The sequence below is a fragment of the Lycorma delicatula genome, chromosome 13, assembly GCF_047948215.1.
Source record: "Lycorma delicatula isolate Av1 chromosome 13, ASM4794821v1, whole genome shotgun sequence".
Classification (NCBI taxonomy): Eukaryota; Metazoa; Arthropoda; class Insecta; order Hemiptera; family Fulgoridae; genus Lycorma; species Lycorma delicatula.
This window is the reverse complement of record NC_134467.1, coordinates 42,945,957-42,967,396: the sequence shown is the minus strand read 5'-3', so window position 1 is coordinate 42,967,396 and position 21,440 is coordinate 42,945,957. Positions and strand designations below refer to the sequence as shown.

General features: G+C 27.5%; 1 protein-coding gene across 1 annotated transcript in view; it reads right to left on the bottom strand.

Annotated features, from left to right (window-relative positions):
- Positions 1 to 21,440, bottom strand: part of LOC142334070 (uncharacterized) — a 44,102-nt gene that overhangs the window by 4,320 nt on the left and 18,342 nt on the right. The gene's annotated exons all lie outside the window — the stretch shown is intronic.

The following is a 21,440-nucleotide window of genomic DNA, read 5'->3' as shown; positions in this document are numbered from 1 at the left end:
ATATTTCGATTGAGGGAGCCCTTCAGAGGTGTTTGAAGTTTAACAATTGCATATTAAACGCTGAAAATACGTATATACGCATGTCCATTCATGTTTATAAAGAGGCTTGAGTTCTGTCGATTTACACAACTTGAGAAAGATTTTGATGGTCGAGGGGTGAGAGAGAAGAGTGATAAAGTACTCCTGTTTGAATTGGTAGTTTAATCCGTTGTTCATCCACTTGTTTTAAGCAATATAGTATAATTAATTGTTAATTAAATAAATACTTATAAAAAAATGGCGCAGAGATTGAAATACGATATCTGTTATGTTTAGTATAAGTTATATGAGAGATTGGTCGTCCTTCATTATCCTTCTGCTGGTCTGAAACAAAAAATAGTGCCAGCACTGTTTTTTTTTTTTTTTTTTTTTTTTTTTGCTGCTACATGTACAAAACGAGATTTATAACTCGATAACTGAAGTTATTTTCATTCCTTTCTGTTTAAAATAATTCCCACCAAGATGTTGGTTCAATTATGATTATTACATTAGATATAAGCAAGCATGTTCATACTTGTCTGATTACATCATCTTACTGAGAGTACAGTTATTTGGTTTGTTTGATATATATTTTTAAAATTACATCAGTATATCGTTGTTATTCGAGCAGTGTTGTACCATTATTTTCATCGTTGTATAATTACAATTCGGTATCGTTGTGCATTTTTATACGAATGTATTTGAATCGTTTGTTTAATCAAGAGATAAAATAGCGTTCGTTTTTTTTCAACGTTTCGGTATTTTACCAGAATATAAACTGTACAATCAGGGGCACGACATGGCGTTAAATATTTCGAATGACCGAGAACGATGGTGGTGCAAGAAAAGATAGTTCCGAATCGATATACATATGAGGCCCGATATATCGCTGCAGAGTTCTAGAATAAAACTTGACAAAATTTCTGCTTGATCTCCATGACGGAATGGTAGCGTCTCGGCTTTTCATCCGGAGGTCCCGGGTTCGAATTCCGATCAGTATGGCATTAATCATACGCTACAAAATTTCCATTTCATAATCCCGTGCATATGCTACCATCTTGTACGGTGAATTAATCATCAAAAAAAAATTACTATTTATTTTTTCATAGAAAAAAGTCGGTCTTAAGGCTCGCCACGAAACTGTTAATATTGTTTATATTTGATTGCACATGATTTTGTTAAAATTTTTTGTCAATTGTAACTAAATAACCATCATAAATTTAGCATACCATATTAACAACAAAAAGTTTCAAAATCCTGAACAATTTTGGCTGTTTCTTGAGTTGTGATTTTTTAACACCGCTCTAACGTTTTCTTTTTTTTATCCCCAAAACACAAATATAATTTTAGATAAATTGTTCATATAAAAAACTATAAATCTTTCATGCGCTTCATTCAAAATAAAAATGTGAGTACATACAGCAAATAAACCAACCCACCATGTTTTTTTTATTGGAGAGATGAAGCTAAAACGATTGAAGCTTTTTGTGAATACTAATTAAATACCGACCACAAAAAAGCTAATGGATGGAGAAATTACCAATGGGAAGTGTGAACTGAGAAGCTTATAAAATCAAATTGTGTAATCGGTAGCCCGGGTCTGCCAGTACAGATCCTGACCCCCGTAAGGGAATATACTCACTCACTTTGTGATGATCCTGGTTGCCACACCACCTTCTGTTTTCATAGTCCTGATGGACTTTACCGAAGGTCATCTTTTAGACCCTCTAAACTTGATAACATAACCTCATTGGCCTCGTCAGAATGCCTCACAGTTATTTCCATCAAAGTATTTATGCAACCTATTATCATTTTCAAATGGTTCGAACCATGACCACCTACCATAACTTACAACCACTCAACTATCAAATTAACTGAATTGCAGAAGCGTGATCTTCACACCTTCCTCTATCATTGAAGGTTTTACACAAAACTCTTCCAATATCTAACTTCAATTAGACTATGCATTGAGATCAATACTTGACCGAGTTTTTAAAAACCAAAAATACTATCCTCATACCAACAAAACAGTGTTGAACGACCTCTCATTTTCTGTCAATCACCATTGTTATGAAGTCAGGTATTCCTGGTATGTCAACCTATCTAGAAAAATTTGCCGAGATGAATTTTTAACAGTTATAAAAGTAAATGCTACTAAAAATCATTGTCATCTAAAAGCCGTGTATGGTAATGAAACTGCTGATTAAAGAGCTATGAGTAGATATGAAATAAAATTTTGTTCATTAGGAGCTAGTAGAGCAAATATTGTTGATGATCCTCAGAGTGGTTGACCAGTTTTGGTAACTGATGAGAACTACCAAAAGGAGATGGATGAAATGATTCAAAATGACTAGTCACTTCAGACAATAACTGCATCACTACCTGGATAGGCAAATTGAAAGAACGAGTACAACACATTATTACACAACTGTGCTACCATAAAATCTGTTTGTGGTGGGTATCACACAAACTTACAGAGATGAACAAACAACAACAAAACGAATGTTGTGAACATGTAATGTTATCATGACAAGGAATGATTTCAAAACAACAAAACGAATGATGTGAATAGCTTTTGAAATGTTATCGTGACCTTCTTTGATATTGTCAGGAGACAAAACTTGATTATACCATTATAACCCAGAAGAAAAACATCACTGAACGGAATGCTGGCACTATGATTTGCCACAATCAAGAAGTTCAAAACACAATTTCTTGCAAAAAAAAATATCTAAAGTTGGGTAGACTGTAAATTTTATGTGAAACACAGGGATGTTAAAACATGTTAAGAAATGTATGTTATGTTCGACAGTTCACAGAGCTGATAACTCTGCAATACAATAATGCTCATCCACACACATCGTGTGCAACAAAGTCTCTTGTAAAGTTGAAATTTAAATCTAATCCATACCCCCATACCATCCATACTCACTACATTTGGTGGTCATCATTTTCACTTCTTTCTGCAATTAAAAAGGAATATAAAGGTTATCATTTCACTACGGATGATAACTGAAACATGTAATGAGGTTGTGAATCAAGGAAAGACCAACTGAATTCTTTATTAACAGGATGACAAAACTGGTTAACCTTTGAAAAATGTGTAGCATGTAAACAAATGGTGACTTCATGAAAAATAAAGTAAGTTTTTGTGGGCAAATAAAATTTATTTTTATGCATATTTGTTTTATTTCCCTATATTTTTTCATTTGCAAGTTATGAGCGATTGTATATTCTGTTTCAGCCCATTTTCAAATATTTAATAAAAGGATAAATATATATCTAAAAGAGAAATCTTAAAAATAAAAAAAAAACACGAAAAGAAATCGCATTTTACATAAGAATAACATTTATTTATTTAAATTTTTCTTTATAACTTTAATTTTCTACAATTAACAATATTATTATTAGTAAAATTAATTTATAATTAAACATATATATATATATATATATATATATATATATATATATATATATATATATTTTAAATAATAATAACAACTACAGTATTCACAATAATTTTATATCACAGTCATATTATTAAAGAATACAGAGTATGACAACATAATTTTACAATCATCAGTTGGCAGTACTGTACAATTATTAAAATACAAAACTAAGCTTCAAATTACAACATTATAAGTAAGATATGGTTTAATTTGAGCAGTTGTTGCATATGGTATATTGTTTGATAAAACATTATAACAGTACTGCAATCTGAGATTTTTTTTAAATTCATTCAAACTGTTAATATGGTAGAGGGTATTTGTCTTAAAAGAATTATTTAGTAATATTAAAATAAAAAGTTAATTTAATATGTAAAAACTTGAAGGTGAACAGAAAACTTTATTATAAATAATTTAAAAAATTAGAAATAAAGGATCTGAGAATTCTTAATAAAGGAAATGCCAGTTGAAGCAGATAATCTGAGAGTATAGTGAAAGAAACGAGAAGATAAAAAGAACAATATAAAACGAAGAAGCTTAAATTAAGAATTGAAACTAACCATGATCTCTATCTGAGGAAAAGTGCGTTATTTTATCACAATCAAGAAAGAAAATGTGTTTATTATAAATACTATACAGTATAATTACATATTTCAATGAGAAATCCCATTTAAAATAAATTTAAGTTTATAAAATGTACAATTTTTTTTTGTGTTTCTAAATAACTTGGTAATCATTCATCTCATCCTCTGAAACAATATCTAACGGTGGTCCTGGAGATAAAAAATAAAATAAAATAATTTGGTAAGCGTATGTAATTTTGTTTTTAATTATTTTTCTGTATAGAACTTTTTTTTATCAATAGAAACAGTTTCTTCATTTTTTCCCAGCCTATAAACAAAAAAATTCTGGCTGTATCTAAAATCTGTTCTCTTGTAAAAATTATATAGATGCGTATAATTGATTTGAACGAGAGAAAACCTAATAGCAATTTACTCCTCTATATTCCATTTGGCTGATATCCTGTACCAACTGCCAATGGATGTAATGAAATTAATTTTTTTTTAGTTTGTAAAAGAATGCGATACCTGACTGGGAGTAGAACTCAAGAACTACAGATGAAAGGTAGAGATGCTATCAATCCATCATGGGGGATCAGCTGGGAATACTTAATACAGAAACGTTATCAGCATGTTGTGAACAGCTTTTGAAACGTTAACATGACAAAGAAGTAAATTAGTTTTTTATTTACGTTGTAAAATATGACATGCTTCTGATTTAATCTTTATTGCTCACCTAATGATGGAGTTATCTGAAAAAATTTATTCTTAAATTAATCGGTCAATTTCAATAACAAATAGTAAAAAAAAATCACTCAAATTAAATTTTAAGAAAAATTTACTATTTTTCATACATATATAAATATTTAGATTTAAATATAAAAATTAAAGCTAAAGTAGAAAATTATAAAGATATTCTTTTCTACAAAAACAAAACTTTTCAAATAAATTTAATTAAAAAAAAATAAAAATAGCATTTCTTTTACATTTAGTTTTATTTACTTTTAAATTGAGAGCAAAATATTTAACAATTTTTTGTAAGGTAACTGTTATACGGTGACTTCAAAAGTGAAAACTAAACATTAAAGAAATGCTTTTTTTAATTTTATTCTAGTTAATTTAATAAACACTAGTGGTGAAGTAACAAGTGACCTTCTTCAGATGAACAGTTTCCTTACTTTTGTTTCATTTTTATGTATCATAAAAATCTGAAAAAAATTTGTAAGTTTAACATACTATTATTCTAAAAATGAAATTTCAGTGAAAATTTTTTTTGTGATTGGTACCAATTTGAATCTATATATATCATAAGTTTATTACTGGTCATTCAGCTTGTTCCAGGAAAAAATTAAAAATATAAGCAAATTATTAATTTATATAAAATTAAAAGAAAAAAGTAAGTAATTAAATAAAATCCAAAACGAATCAGAAATCATGTGTCATTGTGTTATAAAAAGCAATAGATAAGATAGAACTCTAAACCTTTGTATAAATACGAATGTCACCTATTTTTTTAATCTGTATTAACCTCGACAGCAAAGAAATAAACCTGTCCCGCGCTGTACTATTGTTACGTTTTGGAAAATTATTATCCCTGTGCTAGTCACAAAGAAACAGTATCTTTTTTATTTTTTAATCAGTTTTCTGTTAACACATACAATTTCATTTCAATATACGATGTATATTCATCAATAATTATCAAGACAAATTGATTTGAGAAAAAACGATTCAATCAATGACAATGAAACTTTTTGAGGGTCAAGTTGGCAAACACATTTAATAACTGTTCGATCATAATTAATCTAAACATAAACTCTTTTGTTGATTTCAGAATGTCAGCTCCGCTTGAAACATGTATACCAGAAGAGCAACATTCAGTGATAAGATTTTTGTTATCAGGTGTGAAACTGGCAGAATTTACTCAAAAATGTTGAAACAGTATGGTGAAATGTGTTTAAACTACAGTAATGTACATAAGTGGGTGGAACAGTTTAATTCGGGCAGAAAAAGTGTGACTGATCTTGATTGCTCTGGAAGACCAGTTGAAGTTTTGAATACTATGCTGCATAAAATTGCATAAATAATCTTATTTGCAAATACAGGTGAGTCAAAATTTCCCAAATTACTAGTTTGTGTAATACTAGTGTTTGAACTGCGCATACAATGATTCATGACATGCTGAATTATTGCAAAACATATATGAGACATGACAGTCGACTCAAGCCTATAAAGTCACCCGATTCGCATTTGTTCTGAGCTCAAAGAACACTTTGAAGTAGAAAGTAATTTTCTAGATCATATAATAATCTATGACAAAACGTGGATATACCACTGTGAGCCCGAATCCAATGTCTTGAGTAGAAACATCCAGATTTGCCCTCCAAAAAAAAAAAAATATTCAGAACTTACACATCAGCTGGTAAAGTGATGTAACAGATTTCTGGGACTCGCAAGACCCAATTTTTAGTGACTATTTAGAACAATGTACCGTAGACAAGTACTATTCGAACATGCTCCAACATAAATTGAGACCCGCGATAAGGCGAAAACGTGAGGTTGCTCTTTTAAAAGGTATGATTCTCTTGCATGACTATGCGTGTCCCCACATCGCTCAGAGAACAAGAGAAATGCTCAAGAAGTTGGTTTAGGTGGTGTTGTCACATTCTCCTTACAGCCCAGAACTCACCCCATATGATTTTCATTAATTCAGCCCGCTCAAAGACGTTTTACGCGGCAAGAAGTTCAACGATTACGAAGCAGTCAAAAAAGCAGTACACAAACGGTTCAAATAACAAGCTAGACTTTTACACTGCAGGAATCGCAAAGCTCACAGAATGGTGAGACAAGTGTCTAAGTGTTGCGGGAGACTATGTTGAAAAGTACTGTAACTTTCATTTTCATTGAATGAATCGTTTTTTTTCTGAATATAAATTTGTCTCGTTAATTATTGAACGTCCCTCGTACAAAAATAAAAAAAAATTCTCTTTTAACTGAATAAAAACAAAATGAATATAACCATTTTTGTTTGAGTAACCTAAACTGACTTTGCTGATATAAAATGCACTAATAGAATTCTAAAAATATGACCAATTAATTTATTAATAACTAATCTTTTCTCATTTTCATTACCCACTTGGGTGTTTATAAACATTCAAATTGAAAATTTTGAAATTTTAAAAATAATAATAAATGGAAATATTTACACAGTTCATAAATAAAATAATTTCTGCCTAATTCTACTTAAACGGTTTCTACTCTGCTACTCATTTATTTTCATATCAAAATTGTAATCCTTTTTCTTGACAAATAATAAATTTTCAATTGTAATTAAATTAAAAATATTTTATTCACCTTCAAAATATGATACATTTAAATTTTGTTAATTCCTGAACATGTTTGCGAAGCATTTCTGTTACAATTTATTATTACTATTTCTTATGACTTAAAGTTCTGGAATATTTCCTACGTGTGTCAAGTTTTAATAAATTACAACCAAAAAATGTTGAAGGTTTGATGATATTAAATAGCATAAATGGTCATTCTATAGAATCTCACAAACTTCCAATCCATTTTACAAGGAAATATTTTAATTACAAAAAAAAATATCTCACCAACTCAAACCAACACGTGTGGTTCTGTTCTATTGAAAAAAATATTTTACTCATTTCTAATAATGAAATATTATTTAGAAAAAATCAATCAAGACAGTCCATAAAAAAACATACAGGTAGATTTCACCTGTGAAATTACCATCAAAGAAGAAATTACCAATAAATTTACCTTCTCTTACTCTGCCAATACTATAATTTTAAGATTATTTTATATATTGCTACTTTCCAGTTTACCAATAGATAAATAAAAAAATAAAAATAAATATATTTAATACCACATGCAGTGATAAACATGTATAGAGCTGTCAACAGTACCCAGCATGTTGAGGAATTCATAGCCAAAATATGTTGTTTATTTACACTGGTATATATAAAAGGGACGCATATATAATTCAATTTTATAATATTTTTATTTCTAAAATATTATTTTTGGAATTATAAATCAAATCATAAAAAATATATTTAAAAAATTTTAACACGTGATCAATGGTGTGGGTCACTTGTAACTTCATGCGGGAAAAAATAGTTGCCAGTAGCACCGCTTAGGTTAAAAGCCAATTTTATATTAGTAAAAAATAATAATTATTACATCGATTTGATACACGTATTGTTTTTTAATAATGATAATAATACTTTGAGGGCGAGTCGAAGTCTCTGAATTTTAAGTAGCTGCACTGAAAATTTAAGCAAAAGAATATTTATAAAAATTAATTTTAATGAATTATTATAATAATACATGTATCAGTACAATTGTGAATCAAATCAACAACTGTTGATGAATGAATGTATAAATTCAACGTAACATGTAATAAAACCTAAAAAGTATTATAACTTATGTTATCACATACTTTGATTACATTAATAAAATTAATTATAAAATATAATAATAAATATGAGGTATTTTTTAAAATATTAAAAACTATACAACATAATTATACAATTATATAACTGTATAATAATATAACAAAAATCCTAACCTAATTTAACCCTGGACTGATGTAAAAATGGTATTACACTAAACTCTATATACAAATAACAAATTAAATAATTATTTAATTAAAATTTTCTTGTATTAACTATTATTAATCTATAATAAAACATTAAATAACATTATTTTTTTAATTAAATAAAATATATACATTAATTTAACAACCTAACTTATTATAAAATATATTATAATAACATATCACCAGAATATTAAAATAATTGATGTACTTATTTTTTAAATCAAACAATATAATTGTACACACATTTTCTTTCCTCCTGATTTATTCCATAACAGTTTTTTTCTTCCTTAAAATAATGAATATATATATCTATTAACATTTTTGGTTCAGGAAAAGATGGTAAACTATTCCAATATAAAAAGGACTTGTCGCACATATATATATATATGTTAGTCTCCCAACCACCCCTTTAATTTAACATTATTTTTCCTTCATGGTTGATTACTTTGAGAATTAAACTATAGTTACCATAGTACTGGGCGATTCAAAAAGGACTTCACAACTTTAAAAGCAAGTAAAAATTTAGATAACTTATAGATTCAGTTGAGGTCTCATTTCATAGCAAAACTCATTTAGTTTTGACTTACGTGGTTCATTTATACTGAACTCGGCCACCAGTGTTGTTAAAAATGGATACATTTTACTGGTGTGGAACGTGCTTGCTGTGTTTTGGTTTCACGATTTCCAGTCAGCAATTGCAGTTCAATGTAATTTTCATAGAGTACAGTAGGTAGCCTCCAAGTAGGCATATAATTTACTCTTAGCACCAAACCTTTCATTGAAACAGGTTGTTCTTCTTCCAGGAAGCAACCTAAATGGTATTGTTTATCAGGACATATTTCAAAATTTTCTAATTCTTCAGTTAGATGATGATGACCAAGATGGACATCATTACTATCCACAAGACAGGGCACCACTTCACTACCGCCTAGAAATTCTAGATTTTCTTGATACTCGATTCCCAGGTCAGTGGATTGAAAGTTCTATTGCACGGGTACCTTGCTCTCCAGATTTGACCCTGCTAGATTTTTTCTTATGGGGTTTCATTAAAGATTGGGTTTATGTACCACCTTTGTCTATTGATCTTATTAAGCTAAGACTTTGAATTATTGTTGCAGCAGCAGAGGTAATGTTCGACTTGCTGGTAACAATCTGGAATGAAATCGACTTCAGGTGGAATATATGTTGCATTACAAATAGAAGCCATATTGAACCAAAGTGAATGTTGAGTGACAAACTTGATGTATTTTTTTATGAAATGAGGCCTCAACTGAATCTGTAAGTTATCTCAATAAATTTTTATACGCTCTTAAAGCTGTTAAGTCCTTTATGAATAACCTAGTATTTAATGGTTTAAATATATGGAAAAAATACATGTATAACTCAAGGATGCACTATTGCCAAAACACCAATCTGGTACTACCTTTAGAGAAAAATGAAAAATTACATAAAATTTGAACTTAAAGTCCGATGTGTTTTATTATAACGTAGAAATATAAACAAAATTATAAAAATTAGACTGCACGAAATTGATTCTTGGTTTTTTATATTCGTAGCCAAATGAAGACAAAATAAGTCACTAAAAATTTAATTTAAAAAAATGTTAAAAGATACGTCTTGCTTCTTATCAATGTAAACATCAAAATTAATGTGCATTTATCATAACATATCATGTACCAGCCACCTAAGGCTGTGTATAATAGTCTAGTATAATACAAAATCAAAAGTCCTGGTACTCTATAATTTAAGAGTGCACCCGTGGTAAAGCAACAAAAAACCTGATAAAGTAAAAAATTGAAATAAAGTATAAGTGTTGATTCAGAAAGGGATGAGAGAAAGACATCCTTTTAAAAGTCTCTCCATAATTACACAACAATCAGTTAACAATGATAACGAGTAATAAGTGAAGAAAAAATGGAAGGCTTTGATTCAGAAAGGAGTGAAAAAAATTGATTTGTTTCTGTTGTCTTTTAACTTGCAAATTCAGAAATTTAAAAACAAATCTGACATTATTTAGAAACTATTCATAGGGAAAAAATAAAAATAAATGAATTTCTCTAACAAAAAACCATTGTTATTTTTAAAATTAACACTAAAAATATATTCTGTACGATTCTGTTTAATTGCCAAAGAAAAATTGAATTTAAGAATAAATAAAATATGGCAGAGAAGAAGTTAATAAAAACAGATTACAACAAATTAAGGAAGGATCGTTTTCAAGTAGAAAAAAATCTGCAAGTATCAAATAATTAGAAAATTTTTTTTAAATTATTTTCTCTGGCGTGTAATGACTTATCAAAGCGGAGCATGAACAATAAAAAAAAACAAAAAGGAAAAGAATAAGAGATATTTATAGCAGAATCTTGTAGATGAAAGAGCTGGGTTGCCATAGAATAAGATATCTAGACTAATTTGATAACAAGGGGATAAAAATTTTAAAGGAAGACAATGATTGAAATACATAAATAACTTAAGATTTATTGATTATATTGAGATTAAAAGATTACCAAAACAAAAGGGAAAAAAGAGATTATAAGATAGTGGCCAATGGTATAGCTGCTTTTTTATAGTAAAGCTTGTAAAAGATATAAAAACCCAAAGTTTTTTGAGTTTCCAGGGAGCCAATTCCCCGACCGGAATGGTAAAAACTACTCAACTGGTAGTTACCGGATCTTTTTGTATAAAACAATGTCTTTTCTACTTTATTCATAAATCTAACTTATTTAAATAATTTTATACTAATATACAATAAATTATTTTTATTTTACAAATAAATTTACATAATTATTTAATACATTTCTCATTAACAATAAATTAATTACTAGAAAGAAATTCTTTAACCATATTAATTTACTTCTAACATTGTCAGGTAGATGAGTGTACCTGTATGCTTCATAAAACTTCATATAGCATTATAAACTATAAAGTATATATTAAACAATTTATATATTAAGAATACATTAAAAAAATCTAACTTTAACATTTTTGTACAATTATTTAGTATATTTTGAGAATAAATTATTTAAAGTTTAAAAATAATTACTTTTTAAAAAATTTCATTACTGGCAGTGATAACATTATATTCTGGTATAACCAAATCTTTTCATCCAAATTCAAATGCAATTCAGAATTTATTGGTATGTTTTCAATTTGCTACATCATATTTGTTGCTTGTTCTGTAGGGTTCGTAAGTAATGAAATAGTTTTTTTAAAAATGAAAAATGTTCTTAATTATAAGAAAATGAAAAAAAATTATATCATGTAAATTATATACATCAATTACAAAATAGACCTTTAAACTGTTGCCCTTAGTAAAGAATGAAAAACAGGTAAGAACATCGCTTAAAAATTCCAAATTATCATTTACGATTCACTTCCTATACACTACGGCAAATGAATAATCACAATAAAGAGATAACAGTAAAACTTGGATATAACATTGAAGAAAATGATAAAATTTTTTGTGAATTGTACATGAAATAAAAAAAAAATCAGTCACTCATGGAAAAAACTTGTAACTACTTAATAGGTAGATAAGGTTCAAAGAAACAGTTTAATATTTTGCTGTTGAAATCTTGGAACAATTATTTCAAATATTGATATATGTGTCATAATACAATACATACAGATTTGATTTGAAAACAACATGATGTATTCAGACTCATGCTTACTGATGACATAACATTTAGTGATACAACTTTATCAGCTCAGAAACAGAGATGTCTATACATCAAGCTATTAAGTGATTCACTGAATAAAGTAAAATTAGATACCATATTAAATCATAATTTTAAAAATTCTGTGGTCTCAAATAGCATGAAGAAGAAAAATTTGAAGAAATTTAAAGATCTAACAAAGAACACGTGCCAGTCTTTGAACAGTTTATAACTATTATTGAGAGCGAGTGTCATTACATCATTATTTTAAAAGTTTATCTTTAGTTTGACAAAATAAAAATAATTGGACACAAACAGCTCCATTATACACAAAATTTTAGTTGTGCTGTTTTTGAAAATAAGTAACAACAAGATAAATTATTATTATTATGTAAATGAACATAATTTCCGAAATGAATTTAAATGGCTCTTCTTTGTTATACAAAAAAAAATTAGCGCAGAGGTTTAACATCTGTCTTTCCATGCAGAAGATCAACAGTTCAATGCCAAGCTAGATTATCAGTTATATCTTAAATGCTTCTCAATATTATCTCCTAGTTACCATTATGATGTTGGGTTGGAATAATTAAAGATCTGGTCGTCAAAAGCTATAACAACAAATGCACTTACTACACGTAGGGATGCAGCTGCCAATGGACCACAAAATAAAGGTGAAATCTACATCTAGAAACGTTAAGAATATTATACAAATAAATTAATTAATTTTTTCAATTTAAATTTTACAGAGATGTCTAGAGCCCAATTTCTCTTTTTGCTCTTTATAAAAACAGTCCAGAATAAAATTAAAATGACTTCCTAAATTTTGATCAAATATTTATATCATAATTGTGACGAGATTATTTTTTAAAAAATAAATATAAATATATATACATTACTGACAATGACTGATTAGGCAATATCGACATTGCCTAAAATCATCTGGCATTGTCAACACTGACTAGACAATAATGATGTTGCCTAAGGTAATGCTATCATTGTCTAGACATCATTTACAATACAAAAATTAATTTATTTGTGTATAATTTGCGAGGAGAATGCTATAAATGATAATTTGGTTTCATTGATATTAGGTTAAGAATGAGATTAACTTAACTTATATCTAAATTATGTTAGGTTAAATTTAAGGCATGAGTTTTAATAAATATACAATACGTATCATTTACAAAATAAATAACTTGATCTAACTGAGTTTAATTAGGTTTAGGTCATGGTTTACGGTTAAGGTTAGGTAACTAACGATTCTGTGTACTGAACTTTGTACGATATCAACGTAACGTAATGCTTACTTAATTAATCTTAAATATTAAACTAACAAATTATTAGGCTTAATCAATAATTTTATACAACAACCAATTATTTAGCTCAAAAATAATATATATTACAGTTGCACAGTGCTGAGTTACAAGATTTTTGGTGACAATACAATGTAACTTACGAGGGATGTAACTTGAGTGAAAAGCATTTCTGACAAAATTTCAATTGAAATGAATAACTTTGGTTCTAAATAAGGTATATTCCAAATTTCATCAAAATCAAAGGTAAGTCCGCAACTTTATATAATTAATTAAATTAAGTGTGGACATTAGTAATTGTGGTGATTATGTACGGACATTGCCTAAATCTGCTCAGCATTGTCAAGGCAATGATGACATTGCATTAAACCATCACATCAGGTAATGTCGACAATGCCTGCCTACATTTTGGTCATTTCGTGTATTATATATATATATCATAGTTTTATGATAATTCAATAATTATTTTTTTATAACAGTAGTTTTTTCCATAAAATTAAATAAAACAAAAAAATTCTAAGTAATGTAATATAAGTAATGAAAAATTTGCAATAGCTTTTCTTAATTTTGGATTACTTTTTTGTAATAATAAATAAAATTCTTTATCACATCAACTTCAATAATTAGAGATAATAATGATGCTCGCTTCTAAAATTATCTGATGTCTAGTTCAAATCCTGATAAGCATCTACATCTATATTACTTTCAATCTTTTCATGTTATTAAAATTAACTTATATGAGTAAATTAACATAAATAGTTTGATAATAATAATACGATTATACATAATGTATTCAAGGTTTGTTAATTTTTTTAATTAATATGAGATATATTTAATTATTTGACATGGCAGTAAATTATTTGAAACAGGATAGCTATGCTAACACGGCAGTGATTATAATTTGATAATAATTTCTTCTTTTTTTTAATTAACTATTTTTTATTTTATTTTTTTTATTTATTCAATTATATAAATACAAATTTATCGGGCTGATTATTAATACAGATATAATCTACAAAATTATAACAAAGAAAAAAATTAATACATCAAATTATTGTTTAAATACAACTAACTGGAAGCTACTTTAAATTTATAATTTTTTTGTTTTTTCTTACCACATACATATAAATTTTAAAAAAATTGTGCTGTTATTATATACAATCTATATACATATAGTTATTTTTATATAAATAATGACAGGTATTTCTAATCCTATATTTATTACGAATTTTATATCATATGATAACTTACTAAATTACTATTGATAAAAACAAAATAAAATTGATCTAAAAATAATTTCGAATGGTTTTTATTTCTTAAAAGAATAATAATAGAATGTTATGTTATTTTCAATAAAAATTTTACAATATGGATTACAAAATACAGGAAATTTAATACTGTTTTGCAGCGTAATAAGTAATAAGACTATTACATAATCAGGATTTAAGTGATTTCCTAATAATTTACTTGCACAGATTACAAATTCAGAATAAATAATAAAAGAATATTATTTTTTTTAAATATGGTTTGTTTTTTAGACAACACAATTACTTACTTTTCAAAAATTTGATGTGTCTGCCACTACATTTATTGAAAAGTAGGGTGGTCATTAAATGGGAATAATGTTGGAACTTTAAAAATAAAAAAATATGAAAAAATGGGCTGTGGCGCCCCTGTGAAGAGGTCGGGGCTCCCCAGGGCGCCACCAGCACACAGTTTGGGAATCATTGGTTTAGGTTAACAATTATTGTGTTTTATTTTGCTATAAGTGACAGCAGTTCATGAATATTAGTTTCTACTCTTTCCGATTGTGCTGTTTGTGTATCGTTCCAAGATGGCTGACAAAGGAAGACTGATGTTGAACAGTGTGTAAAGATGATGTTGTTTTTAAATGAAACAAAAAGTGTGGTGCATATACAAAGACAGTTTTGTATACATTTTCAAACTTAGCGGTCACTCCCATTTAAAAAAATAATTTATGACTTTATGAAAAATTTAATAGTGATGTTTCAGTGTTTGTGAGTAAGCATAAACAGCCTGCCAATGTTTGTTCTCCACAAAATGTCGAAGCTGTTCAAAGCAACATTGCTGAGGAGTCTGGCAAATTAACAAGAAAAACAGCAGCATAACCTTTTTTAGTACTGCTTCAGAGGATCAGATGAATGTGAATTTTCGTGTGTGAATATGCCATGCCTGACCGGGATTTGAACCTGGGACCTCCAGATGAAAGGCTGAAACATTACCACTGCAGCACAACTTAGGATTTCTAGGATATCTGTTCAGCAAATTTTAAAAATCGATTTCCATTTGTATCCGTTCAAAATAACAGTGTTGCCTAAATTAACGTTTGACAACAAACAACAAAGAATGGCATTTGCTGAATGGTCTAACCAAGATGTATTGTAGAACAATGTTTGGTTTTCAGATGAGGCACATTTTCACCTATACAGGGTTGTTAAAAAACAAAATGTGTGTTTTTGGGCTTCTGAAAAGGTGTATCACACTCCAAGAATTACAGTATGGGCCGCTACCTCAGGTCATCGGGTAGTACGGCTACTCTTTTTTGAACAGACAATGAACATTGAACGTTATCTAAACATGCTGCGTAATAATTTTGTTTCTCAGCTTCTGTCCAAATAAAGTGGTTTTTTTTTTTTAAATTTCACTTATCTTTTTAACCACATATTAATCTAGAATGAGAAAGAAAGTTAAAAATATTTTTTATAATGAAATACAGACAATAGGAAAAACTGAAAACAAACAACTCTTTTGAAATGTGGTGTAAAAGTGACTATTGAAAACTAGGTGAGCCGATAAAATTCCAAATGAAGGAAAAGGAGGAACAAAACAAATAGAAAAGGAGGAAAATTTCTGCCAGAATCTTGCAGGCAAACTAAGTTTGATGGGCCAATTATAAATACATCAATCTGGTAATTAATGGATACATAGGGCGCAATTGATAACTGATAATTCCAGAAATTCTAAATATAATGTTATAATCATCCCTTTATATCTTCGCAAAAAAAAACCCTATAACTTTTTTTTTGATGTAATAATTTTAAACAAAATATTAATTGAATTTTAAAATTAAAAAATATATATATCCCTGCATTTCTTAATAATAACAGACATACTGTAATAATTTGTTTTATAATAATTCATTAATTTTTTTCTACAAAACAAGGAAGTAAAACATTTATAATTATTTTTTTTTTAAATTTTACTCTACTTCTCTTTATTATAAAACAATAAAACTTAAAAAATACATAAAAAATAAATTATTTTTATAAATATATATTCAATAATAAATAAATAAATTAATTAATATTAAAAACTAAATACTTTAAATGCAATATATATATTTAAAAATGAAAATCTATTTATTAAAACAATTTTAGTACATGACAGTTAAATATTTTTGAAATGATGTTTTTTTTTTCAAATTAACAGAATGTTAGTTTGAATTTCTCCATTTAATATATTTATTTCAGTACTTTTAATAATAAATATTGAATCATATGAAAATAATCATTATTGTTCACAATTTAAAATCATTTAAGAATTAAATGTTCTTCAACAAAAAATAACAGTAAAATTATATATAAGTAAAAAAATCATGAAATCTTTATAAACAGTATGCCAATGTGAAGTTGCCCTATAAATGGTGCTGCACAGTAACATCCTTTGTAATTAATCTATCAACCAATTAATCTAATCAACCTACTATGATTATTCATTAAATTTGTTTTTGTGTATGTAGAATGGTTTTAGTAATATTGACGAACAACAAATTGACGTTAAAATTTGCAAAAAATAAAAGCTTGGTTAAACATGGAAGCTCATGAGAAAAAACATTTATAATGACAAAATTTATTTACATTATTATAAATAAATTTACATTATTATAAATGATTAAAGTAATTAAAGCGCAGCCCTAAACAACGACTCATATTGCACAAACTGACGAAACTGCAATCCAAACAATTGGCAATACAGAAAATTGCAGAAGCATGCACACAAACTGATTAAGAACAAAAAAGAAAGAAAAAATTAGAAATCCATTAAAAGTTTGTGACATGTATGACTATAAATTAAAAATTAATATTTACGTCCTGCTTATTTATCTGATATTTAAAAACTATGCTACTTTAGTCGTGCTCCTCCTAATCTGATCCGACTCCATTAAATCTATACTATTATTTAAGTGGAAGAGGGTTTTTGTTTATTCAGGTTAAACAATCAATTACCAGGTACCACATCAATCGCAACCAAATTTCTACGCATGTTTCGTGGCATAATTGAGAAGGTTAAAAATTAAATATATATAATCTGTTCATTCTTCGAAGGAGATATGAAATAAACAAAGCTGTGGTCGTGGATGTATATACAGCACACTATTGTACGCGTCGAACTGTTGTAACTACCAGATGTTTATAAACAAAACATCTTGTTTATCACTGACTTCAAAATAACAGTATAAATTCTCTTATTCCATTCTGGATATTTTTAATTTTCTTTTAATTGTATTTCTGTGTTTCAGTACTATTTTGGTACATGTGTCTATGTGTATATTCGATTATTGAGAGATCTATTTACTGTGCGATTATTACCGATTACTGTGAGATTATCCTGTATGTGTGTATTCGAATAGTTTATCGATATGGTTGTGGGTTCTGCTCGAATGCTGACTATGACTGCAGAGTTGAGGAGCAGGCAATAGAAAATATTGTTATGGAATGCCCACTTCAAGTGGTTGACGGTGATCTGGGGACTCCACATGATATATATACGGCTGATAATTCAGGAACATCTTTTAAAAAATAGACAAAAGGGAAATATTTGCGAAGTGGTGAAAAAAATAAATAAATAAACAGTTTTATATGTATTCAATCAACTATTGAAGAAAAAGGAAGTAGTGAAACTTACTTCTGAATTAATTGGTGTGTCGATTAGTAGTATTAATAGATTATAAACTGAAATAAATAGGAAAGGAAAGATAGAAACTCCTGTTAAAAATAGAAAACATGGAAAAGCTATGCTAGGAAAATGAGATGAATTTGATGAAAATGTAATAAAATTGACTGCGATAAACTGTGACAAGAGTTATACAAATTACTGTTGTCGATGACTTATAATTCTATTAAAAAAAAAAGAAAGTATAATTGTTGATTGAGAGGATATCATAATCTCAAGGCATAATTATTTTTTTTAAAAATAGAAAATTATAGAAAAACATGTAGAAATACATAATTATTTGGATGAGATGTGGGTAAATGAGGGCCACACCACTTCAAGAATCTTTGACGGTGCTGTAGCTCAACCAACATAATCACTATTTCCAACACAGTATGTGTGACTAGCTGCATCTGCTTTTGGTTACTTGAGTAAAAAACATAAAATAAAAAGATTGATTGCTATGGTAAATGTGTAACCATATAGCGCGGACGATGCTGTGATGGGTAGCTAGTTTTTTATATATCACAACAACAATGATTGAAAACATTAACACAACTTATTTTACTGTGGGATCTATATGTAATTCCAAAAGAAGTATATATAATGCTACATTTTAGAATGGTACTGACATCATGATGAAAATGGCTAACAACCATCTATTTAATACTGTAACGATGCCCATATTAATGTGCACTTTCACAGAGATAAAATGCTATTATAAAAAATGATTGTAGCACATGTTGCCAACATTATAAATTTTGTTTTATCTTAAACATTGTCTTACATCGTTTTCATTTTTGTAATATATATTACATAAATGATTTTTGAACCTCTGCAGATAAAAGAATTTAAACATTTTTTGCAAAGGTTACCTGGATGACACAGAAATTGATAATATGTGAAGCAACCGCTTAATTTATGGTTGATCATTCATGTAGTAATAAGAGAACCCCTCATTTTCCTATTAGTTTGCAAAAAAATCCAATTAGATAACCAAACAAACAATCTATAAATAAATTCTAATAATTACTTTTATAAATAGCAATCCTGAACACACCAAACCATTCTATAAAGAATGACTTCTTCTGTAGACAATAATGATTATTTTAATATAAACCAGCAATGATTTCATCATTGCAAGAAGTTACATATAAAGATATATAAACATTAAATTACAGAAAATGAAACTGGTTGTTTTATACTTCATTCATATTACGTAAGAAAATACCACAATAACAAAAATAATTAAAAAATGGCAGTATAATTTTTTAATGATACATGTTTTAAAAAACTTAAATTTAATTTTCTTATGAAATATCAGTTTAAAAGAATGAGATTATTATAAACAGGGTGAGGCTAAGTAAAAGCAGATTTAAAACTGTATCATCAACAGAGACAGTAAAATATATATATATGAAATAAAATTAAAACATGAATGGTTTTATTGCAATTCAATTGCATATAAAAACATTATGATAACAGATAAATTTAAACAGTAAACAGCAACTGAAAAAAACATATGAATAAGTATTTTTGTTTCTTCTTTTACATAAAAAATGAAATTTTAATCTGCTATAAAATATTATAAATCTTGTATGTATAAATAGAAGCTTTTTCTGAATTTTAGAAATTACAGCAAATTCATTTCTCTTTACTTCCACTTAATCAATTTTATTTACTTATGATCTTATATTCTAATAATTACGGTAGGTACAATACTGTAGAAATTTTTCTGAGCTTATTCTGGTTTCTGGTTCATCTATAAAAAACTAAAATTACGGGTTTTAGAGAAAATAACCTATAAAAAAATAAAATTAGACAAAAAAGATCCTTGAACAAGAAATTAAAAATAAATCTGGGTTGAGATATTTGTTTTAATTCTTATAATGATGTTACAAATGAATGAAATTCTGAATACGCATGGGATAATTCTTAAAATCCTTTAAAATAAAAAAGTTAGGTCTAGGAGATGAGATTAAACAGTATATAAAACAATGATCCAGCTATTAATACAGCAATGAAGATTGGATGGTTTCTTGAACAGAATGTAGTAGAATTAGTAAAAACAGAAATGAGTTTCCTGTGAGCTGTGGATGGTACATTAGAAGATGGAATGAGAAATTACAATATCTTGAAGGATTTGATTTAAATATTTTTAGTCAAAAAAATATAAAATACAAATATATTTTTAAATTGTTTTTTATTTATTTGAAGTTAAATACTTTTCAAATATTTGTTTTTATAAGATGTTAAGAGAATATAATATTCTAAAGAAAAACAAATATCATAACCTTTTTTCATTTTTTATTAAAAACAAAAACTAAATTTTTTTTTGATCTGTCAAATGTTTCAAATGAAAAACTATGTGACACATAAAGGTATGTGGTTGAGTTCTTAACATTTGTAGAACATACAGCAGTTGATAACATCAGCCAAGATGCTATATATTAGAAGAAAACTTTGTTAATATGTTGGAAGTCTCAAAAACTGATAGTAAAACAGATTTTTATTGTAATATTAATTATACTGCAAAAAGTGGTCTTATAAGACCACTTTTTGAACAAATTATTAGTTTTTTTATTCTAAATGATTAAAATACTAAGTCATAATATGTCAAACTCAAACATTTATTAACACATATGAAAAAAGTATTTCATCTAAACCCTTTTAATATATTCATATTTTACAGGTAATTATATTTAGGATAAATGACTTGTTCAATCAATGATTTAAATATTGAGCTATATAAATAACTTTGTTTTTAAATATTTTTGAGTTATACTCATACATACACATGGATATATGTAACGTTGGGCGTTAACATTATATCAATTAACAAATAAATTAAAAATGTAGATATTGGTAAAACCCTT